Here is a 9,562-nt window from a genome sequence, read left to right as displayed (position 1 = left end):
AATGCGCCTCCTGGCTCCCAGCTGCTCTCCGCTGCTGTTTCTGAGTAGTCGAACCTTTGATCCGCCATGCTGCTTCAACTCGCCAATGACTCTGACTCTGGTGTGGGGTTGGCTGAGTTGTGTTGATCCTCGTTGATTCCTGCGGATCCACCAAATGAAGGAAAAGACCATCCTTACTGCGCCAGTGTCTCAAAATTTCCACATGCTGCCTAAACTGGGTGGATGCTTGTTGGATCTTTAACGAGCATCGCCTCGCAAACTTCTGAAGTTTTGGGTCCTTCCTTCACAAAATCTGCTCATTGACTCTTCTTTCAATTAGTTGTCACATCCAAGTAGGTTCGCATCACTTCTGCTTTCGATTGGCATTTCGTTGGGAAATGAGGCGGACAATCTACTCTCAGTAGCACTGATCACCGTTGGTGAGGATTTGACAACTATTGTCTTCCATTATCTTCGAAGGGTCTTTGAACTTGTGCAGAGCTCCTCTGCTGGATAGATAAGAGAATTGGGGTACTCGGTTTCGCCCATCCTCTTAAGAGTTGAGAAGGCAAAGGTTACTTGACTTCGCCCGCCTCCTCGAGGTTGTACTTCACGCATCGAGCTGGTTACTAGTCTTCGCCTGCTCTTTGCTCACACTTCTGAAGCACTTGAAGTGTTTGCACTCCTTGCATTGAGTTAGTTACTGTGATTCACCTTCTCAAAGCCATTGAACTTCTGGAATGCAGGAATTTTCCACCCCAACTTGGAGTAATTCTCTGATAGATGAGGTCGCCTCTGGGATTGTACCGTCTTCTCCATCAACCCTGCCGCCTACTCCACTGAGTAGCAAAGGTACAGCACCGCGTACTGCCTGCTTCGTTCCTTGGTCGTGCACTCTTGCATGACCCGAAGTCCTTCACTTACGGCTATCTTGATGAGAAACTTGTAGACACCGGTCTTACGAAGTTTCTTGGCCTCTGCCCTTCAGCCTTGTCTCGGTACTTGGAGATTGCCTCTGCATGCTCCACCTCCTCGGCCCCTTTCACGACCAAGCGCTCTCCCTCCGTGAGAGCAAGGGATCAATGACTTTGACGGAAGTCCCGCCTCTGCGGTACCATGGCGCTGCCATGCCCATGGCCCTACTATCCGTCGCCTCACATCTGAATCCCTTTTCTTCACGATCAGTAGAGATGTCTCCGTGGCACTCCTCTGAGTCCACCTCCATTCTAACTGATTGCTTGACTTTGGGTAGCTAAGTCCCTCTGGACTCATCGTCGCTTCCTCGTCCCTTTCGACCCCCTGCTTCAACACCTCTGTGTTCTCCAAGCAGTCTGTTTGGTCGATGGAAAGACAGACTGCAACTCCCATGCATGGCCTCTGCCATCGCGTTGTAGGGTTTGCACCAATTCTGTTCTCCTTAGCTTCCTTGGTAGCAACGTTCGCTTACTCGACCTTGTCCTCTGACTTGTCGGGCTCCCTTAAGCGAATATGAGCTCTGGAGCAGTCCAACTCTCCAGCTACTTCGATCATACCTCTGCATGATCAAGTCCCTCCCATGGGACTCCCTGGTACTTGCATACGAACTTTTCCCTTGGTGGAACCCAGCCCCCATATGCTGATGACCAAGGTTTTCATCCGATGCAAAATTCGGTGCACGCCCGGAAGACCCGCCTCTGCGGTACCATGGCCTTCACTCCTTGAATCCATGGCCCTTCTTGCCGTCGTGTTGTTCACCAAAGCGGAGCTCCCAGTAGCTCCCGATCATACCTCCATATGATCTCATTCCTCACGGGACCCACTGGTGTGTATCGCATTGCCACGAACTATTCCACCACGATCCGCTGCACCATGTCGCCTCCTGGTGACATCTCCATTGCATTCTGATCCTTGGGGAATAAACTCGAATTGTGAACCCTCCATGTGTGGCCTCTGCCAATACATCGCAGGGTCTCTTCCACCTTCGATTTTGTTCGCTCCTTTGGCAATCGATCTTCATCCACCCACTCTTGGGTCACCCCTAGATGAAGCACCGCTCTAGGACAGTCCGTCGCCTAGTAGCTCCCGAAGTCCGCCGACTTCGCTGTAATTTGTGCACCATTGCCTGGATCCTGGGCCTCTGCCCCTACCAGCACAATCTCTGCTGCGCACCGCTTCCTTCCTAGCAACTCGAATGGCAACACTGTGGCATATTCTTCAAGAGTACCCGCCTCTGCGTCCTCTTGCCCCGTGCTAAGGCCTTCTGAACTCAACTTCGCCTCCGCAAATTGAGTCGCCTTAGTTCGTTCATCAAATGCTCCTCCGAGATAAGGTGCATGTGCCCCGAAGCTCCCTTCGTCTTTGGCACCATGCAAGATGAGTCCGCTCCGTCAGAATGAAAGACCCATGGAACAACATGATCCCACTCTTGCCTCTGCAAGAGTTCATGTCCTTGACCTCTGTCTAAGGAAAGCACTGTGCCTCTGCTCCATGTTCCAACTTCTATGCTGGCTTCCTTCATGCGGCTTGGGTACTTCACCAAGTTACACCCAAGTTGCTCCGCTCCTCGTTTCTGCATTGAGTCGATGGTGGCCCTCGCGCCCACCATTCCACGGGTCAGCCCTCCCTTGAGTCCGATCTCCACATCGACTCCAAGTGTGCCTTCATTTAAGTTGCTTTAGGTCGCTCCCCCACTTGATCTCGCAATGCATCCACCAATGCATTCTCTCGAGCGAGATCATGCGGCAACTCCTCGCTGCTTGCTCGGTCCATTGAGCTTCGTGGAGTTGTTGTTTGTGAGGTACTCCTCCTCAACATGTGAAGTCCGTCTCACATGATTCTCCCTCTGGAGTGCCGAGACTTATCCCTCCTGGATAACTATCCCGTTGGAGCAACATCTCTCTTCGTTTCGGAGACCACCATCCCCTTGGACTACTCCGATCTGCTGAACAAACTGTGCATTGTTCTGCCTCTTGCAAACGCACTTGCTAGATTGCACCTCCATGTCAATACAACCACCGCTGCACCCCTCAAGGCCTAGCAACATGCTGAACTCGTTGCACACTTCAGCCTCCTCCGGACGTATCCTTCGCATGCCGAAGAGAAAGTTTCAATGCTCCATGGCGCCGAGTCTCGACCGCCTTGGGATGGCCACGAACATTCCATCGTCCGCATACAAGCCCATGCATGAGTACCAAATTCTTCGAGTTAGCAATTCCCCTCACCTCTGTGAGCTTTGCATAACTCTTTTGATCGCTGAACAACTAATTCCACCTTGCATGGTCTCATTCTTGCCAAGCGCCTCGCTTGCCTAGAGCACCATCAAGTATAGTTGTCAATGTTGAGCCGTAGCTCAAACTCAGCCATCCCAACCTTTGTGCGCTCCACATTCTTCCAAGCTTGTCTGTTCTCGTGGTGCCTCTTGCACGAAGGGTTGGCCATTCCTCTGAATGCCAATGTCAGATGCCCGCTCCTCTGAGCGACTCCTTTCCCTACATCTCCATGTCCGTTTTTCCCCCAAACGGTCGCGCGTGTGCAGACTGCCCTCGACGCAGCCCCGCTAGGTCCCCCAAGTTTGCATGCTAAGTGTTTCTATGAGTGCTTGTCCCGCTCTGATACCATATGACACGGACTTAGCTGGTTTTGCCTAAGTCGTGCGGCACCCTTGCGTGTCCGTCCGCAAAGGTCAGCCTCCCCGAAGACTCCCATTGTCCCTTAGGACCAACAAAAGAGAGAACAGGCAAGAGAGAAGCCTCAATTGGGATCCACAAGCAAACATCTCCGAAAAACACTTCATAGACAATGCAAATTACAAACAGACTTTACAAGCTCTGAACAGTGGCACAACAAAGGGTAAAATGGTCCATTACAGACCGAAAAGCTCTCGCACGTGTCCACATGACACAACCTTTATTTACAAGCCTAAAGAGGCCACCACCCAACTAAAATGGGACTATTAAGCCTTCGGCCGCCCCTTTACATTCTGTACAGGGCATGAACATGCCAAAAGACACGGACACACATAAGCATTACATCCAACATCTTGTTGAGAAGTTTGTCCGTGACACGACGGGAAAACACCGCCTGCGGGCGTTGCCCCATCGGCAGAACCGCCCGCGGGGGTGCCCACCTGCAGCGGCAGCACCGCCAGCGGGCGTGCCACCTGTAGGCGAGGGCAGTGCCCTCGCCCCGCTGCACAGGCCGCTGCCAGCAGAGTGGTGGCGGCGGCCGCAGTAAGAGGGAATTAGGGTTTTGGGCAAAAAGATAGTTTTACCCCTGTGAATTTGAGAAATTCCAGTTTCTGTCTTTTGTCCAAATTATAAAAATACCCTTAGGAATTGAGAAATTCCCTACATGTCCCTGATTTCAGAAAATATTAATTAATTAAAATGTTTAGTTGATTATTATTTTTATTATTATATAGTAGTCCTACATGATGATGATTATTTATACATGTGATGTATGATGTGTGGACGGATGATCATGGACCGTGTGATGTGTGTACTTGTGATTATTATTATTGAGGTCTGCGTGCCTCCATTATATTTCTCGTTTATTGTCGGGCCTGCGTGCCTATGATTAAGTTGTAATCACATGAGGAGGCACAGCGGGAGCGTGGATGCGATAGCGGGACCCACGAGACGGACGATCGTGATGCATGAAGATGCATCAAGATGTCGACGGAACCGACGAGAACGAGATGGACGATCACAGGGCATGGAGATGCACCGTTGCACACATAGATCTTGATGTGAGTGATTAGGCCTACTGGCTCAGGCCTAATCATATTAGGTTGTGGTCCATGATCATCTGGTGTGATTGCTTATACACATACTAGATATGTATATATATTTGCATGCGATGTAGATATATATTAAATATGTATATGTGTGACATGTCATATTAGGAGACCAAATCATAGAAACATCTCTCGATAATATTAAGTCAGTAAACGTGAGTCAATTAGATTGACCCACATGGCCTTCCATCGTTATAAGTAGGAACCGATTCCCGGTGTAGGTTGAGTTCGTCGAGTCCCTCGAGACTCACCTATATCGCGATTCGCTATCTTACTTACGACATAGAGATGTCACCGGTGACCTGAGGGCATGGTATGCTTGGTCGAGTCCCTCGAGGGTATATCATCAAATCAGACTCATCTTGTAACGAAGGTGTTGACTTAACTGAGCATCATGGTTGGTCGAGTCCCTCGAGGCCATGGTGATTCGGAGGCCGAACAGGATGGGAATCACAAGGAGTTGTGATCGGCAAGAGTTGCCTACCTTTTAGGCTTAGTGTGATTGGTCGAGTCCCTCGAGGTTACACTAAGACGCTTATTGGATCCTAATCCCCACTAGAAGTCTGTCGGACACTTCCGTTTCACGTGTTGAGGGTGTCGCGTGACTCGTTAGTAAAATAGTGGGAGCATATTAAGATAGAAGTTCATATCTTGATAGTTTATTTGTTACAAAATCTGCATGTTATTCATTTCTGCTGCATCTTTATTTTTAGAAAATGTCGCTTTCGAAACCCTTACGTGGCATATTTGATGTCAACCGCCTCACTGGTCCAAATTATACGGATTGGCTCCGTAACTTGAGAATTGTTCTCACAGCGGAGAAAATCGTGTACGTCCTTGATACAGTGATGCCTACGCCCGAAGAAGGGGCAAACGAGGATGAGATCGCTCGCTACGTGAAGTATATTGATGACTTCACTCTTGCTCAGTGCTATATGTTGGGCTCTATGACTCCTGAGTTACAGAGACAACATGAAAAGATGGATGCCAGATCCATTCTCCTACATGTCTGCAAATTGTTTGAGGAACAGGGAAGGACTCAGTGATATGAGATATCCAAGAGCCTCTTCCGCGCTAGGATGACTGAGGGGACACCGGTTCAGAACCATGTCCTAAAGATGATTGAGTGGATAGAGAAACTCACAGGTCTAGGAATGGTCCTAGAGGATAACTTGTGTGTGGACATTGTGCTTCAGTCCCTACCAGATTCCTTTTCACAGTTCATAATGAATTTTAATATGAACAAGCTTGAGGTGACTCTCCCAGAGCTCCTCAATATGTTGAGGGAAGCAGAGAGTACTATTAAGAAAGAGAAGCCAGTTCTCTACACTAGTGAGACCAAAAAGAAAAGGAAAGCAGAAAAGTCCCTTAAGAAGGGAAAGGGCAAGGGCAAACCAGGTAAAGCAAAGGTTGCTAAGAAAGACCCAGCAAAGGACAAAGGCCAGTGCTTCCACTATGGTAAAGATGGGCACTGGAAGAGGAACTGCAAAGAGTACATTGCAGAAAGGGCGAAATAGAAGCTTGGAGAAGCTTCAGGAACATTCATGATCAATCTCCAATTGTCAGATTTTTGTGATAGTGCATTGGTATTGGATACCAGTATTGCTTATTACACCTACAATTTATTGTAAATTCTAGCAAAGCTGAGGGGAGATTGATGAGAGGAATATTGCATAAAGGTTTGTTTATGCAAGACACTACTCCACATATCATGAATGTAAGTGTCCAAAAGGAAACGAGATGAGTTGAACAGTGCATACCTGTGGCATTGTAGGTTAGGTCACATCCATGAAAGAAGGATTCAAAAGTTACTAAATGATGGATATCTAGATCCATTCGACTATGTGTCATATGCAACTTGTGAGCCTTGCATTCGTGGAAAACTGACCAACTCTCCATTTAGTGGAACTGGAGAGAAAGCCACTGAGTTGTTGGAACTCATACATAGTGATGTATGTGGACCCATGTCAACTCATGCCATTGGAGGTTACTCCTACTTCATTACATTTACTGATGATTTCTCAAGGTATGGATATGTGTACTTAATGAAGTACAAGTTCGAGGCCTTTGAGAAATTCAGAGAGTATAAGAATGAGGTGAAGAACCCGATTGGAAATAGTATCAAAACTCTTCGATCAGATCGAGGAGGTGAGTACTTAAGTATAGAGTTTACTCAGTTCCTCAAGGACCATGGGATATTATCCCAATGGACACCTCCTTATACACCTCAGCTCAATGGTGTCTCTGAAAGGAGAAATCGTACGTTATTAGACATGGTACGGTCCATGATGAGTTTCGCTGACCTACCCATCTCATTCTGGGGATATGCCTTAGAAACTGCAGCTTATCTTCTAAACAGAGTTCCAACTAAGTCGGTAGTGTCTACACCATATGAGATATGGAAAGGGAAGAAGCCTGATCTTAAGGTTGTTAAGATTTGGGGCTGCCCTGCCCACGTTAAAAGACACAATCCCGATAAGTTAGAATCAAGGACAGAGCGATGCAAATTTGTGGGATACCCCAAGGAAACTTGTGGGTATTATTTCTATCATCTCGAGCGTCACAGGGGTCTGATGGGGATCAGACACATAGGTGATTGGCTTTAGGTCAAGTGGGAGATTGCTAGTCATAGGTGCCCAGCAAGCCAATCACGTGAGTGATGGCACGTATGACTTGATATAGAATCTTTTTGCTTATTATATTTTGGCGTATATCACTTTATAACTATTGCATATGTGCATATATATATTGTGATGTCCTTGGATTTGTGCAATGGGAATCGGATCGTGATGAGATCACTATAATGAGATCGATTCACCTTTAAACACATATCCTAAATAATCTCGGTCATAGGTTACTCGAGAGGGACATCGTGATAACCAGATAGACTGGTGTGCTGTATACCCGTCCATATGATGGATGCAGCTGGTCTCATAGCTGCTCGTGTAGGGACACTAGGGATACAGTACAGGTGCTCATTGGAGAATGAGTTCACTGATTGATCCGCTTACGGAATGTTGGATGGTTGATGATGCCTTATTGTCAGACAGCGATTCCGTAGTCCTAGTGGTGTATTTGGTCCTTAGACTTGAGACACCAAGGATGTCCTGTATGAGTGCTCCACTCTTTGATACCAGACTTATAGGTTTGGCTGTCCCCAGATCTAGTACAGCTGGTCATTGGGAGTGGTAGTCGACCTTACGAGGGCTATTGAGTGTCGATAGAGGATCATCCACTCTCGGCGTCTTGAGAGAAATATCCTATGTGTTCTTGCTTAGACAAATCCCTGGCTAGGGTCATTCGGGTTGAGAGAGAAAGAGTTCTCCGGGAGACTCCGATTAGAGCGAGACTCGAGTAGAAACCGTATGGGTCTGACAGCACCATGCTCGATATACGGTCTTTGGGATATTAGATGGATGAGGGACTATAGGTACATGGTAACTGAGGACAAACAGGTCCAATGGATTGGATTCCCCTGTATCGTCTGGGGACTACGGCGTAGTGGCCTAGTACTTCCATAGTCGATGAGTCAAGTGAATTATTACAGAGATAATAATTCACTGAGTTAGAAGGAGTTCTGACAGGTATGACTCACGACCAGCTCGATATTGGGCCTAGAGGGTCACACACATATGGTAGGCATTGCGATGAGTAGAGGTTTGGATATGAGATATCCGACGGAGCCCTTGTCTTATTGGATGCAGATCCAATACCCACTAGGGAAGGACCCATTAGGGTTTTGACACGGGATCTCTATAAATAGGAGGGATTCACAGCCTCATAGGCTAGAGTCTTTGCTTGCCTTTCCTATTCTCTTCTCCTTCTCCACCTCATGGCCTGGAGTTTTGAGGAGCGTCGTCGCAACCCTACTGTGTGGATCACCGCTAGAGAGGAGGACGCTTAACCTCCTTCACCCTCTCCTAAGGATCTGCAAGGAAACAGGGATATACGATCTCCCTAGGTAACACAATCTCTATACGCAGTTTTGTGTTTTGCGGATTTTTGCGCACCAATCTTCGCACGACGACGAACATATTTTTGGGAATCGGAGATTTTTGTTTTCTTGTTCTTCTGCTGCGCATATGATGTCGCCCCCCAATGATTTCCTAACAGTGGTATCAGAGCCAGGTTGTTCGTGCAAATGATTGGTTTTGAACTGCGTGTGTTGTGTTTAGGAAGAATATCGACGTCAAAATCGTTGACGCAAAAGCGAGGAAGGGCAGCAACAGTTGCTGCCCTCGATCTGCATGCCTGCAGCCAATTGCAGCGGCAGCCGCAGCCGCAGCCAGGCAGCACAGCTCCGGCGCATGCGCAAGCGCTGTGCCTGCAGCAGCCGGCCGGCGGTCTGCTTGCAGCAGGCTTGCTGCTGGCGGGGCTGGCAGCCCACGGGCAGAGGCGCCGCAGGGCAGCGGCGCCTGCCTCCGCTGCTCCCGCGGGCGAAACCCCCCCCACAGGGGCGGCCGCCCGGCGGGACAGCACCGCCTGCGGAGGCAGCGGCGCCCGAAAGGGGAGCCCACCTGCAGCGGCAGCGCCGCCAGCGGGCGTGCCGCCTGCAGAAGAGGGCAGCGCCCTCGCCCCGCCGCACAGGCCGCCGCCAGCAGGGTGGCGGCGGCGGCAGCGGCAGCAGTAAGAGGGCATTAGGGTTTTTGGGAAAAAGACAGTTTTGCCCCTCTGAATTTGAGAAATTCCAGTTTCTGTCTTTTGTCCAAATTACGAAAATACCCTTAGGAATTGAGAAATTCCCTACATGTCCCTGATTTCAGAAAAATATTAATTAATTAAAAGGTTTAGTTGATTATTATTTTTATT

The sequence above is a fragment of the Musa acuminata genome, chromosome BXJ2-1 (genome assembly GCF_036884655.1).
Source record: "Musa acuminata AAA Group cultivar baxijiao chromosome BXJ2-1, Cavendish_Baxijiao_AAA, whole genome shotgun sequence".
NCBI classification, from domain to species: domain Eukaryota; kingdom Viridiplantae; phylum Streptophyta; class Magnoliopsida; order Zingiberales; family Musaceae; genus Musa; species Musa acuminata.
This window is presented reverse-complemented; position numbering follows the sequence as displayed.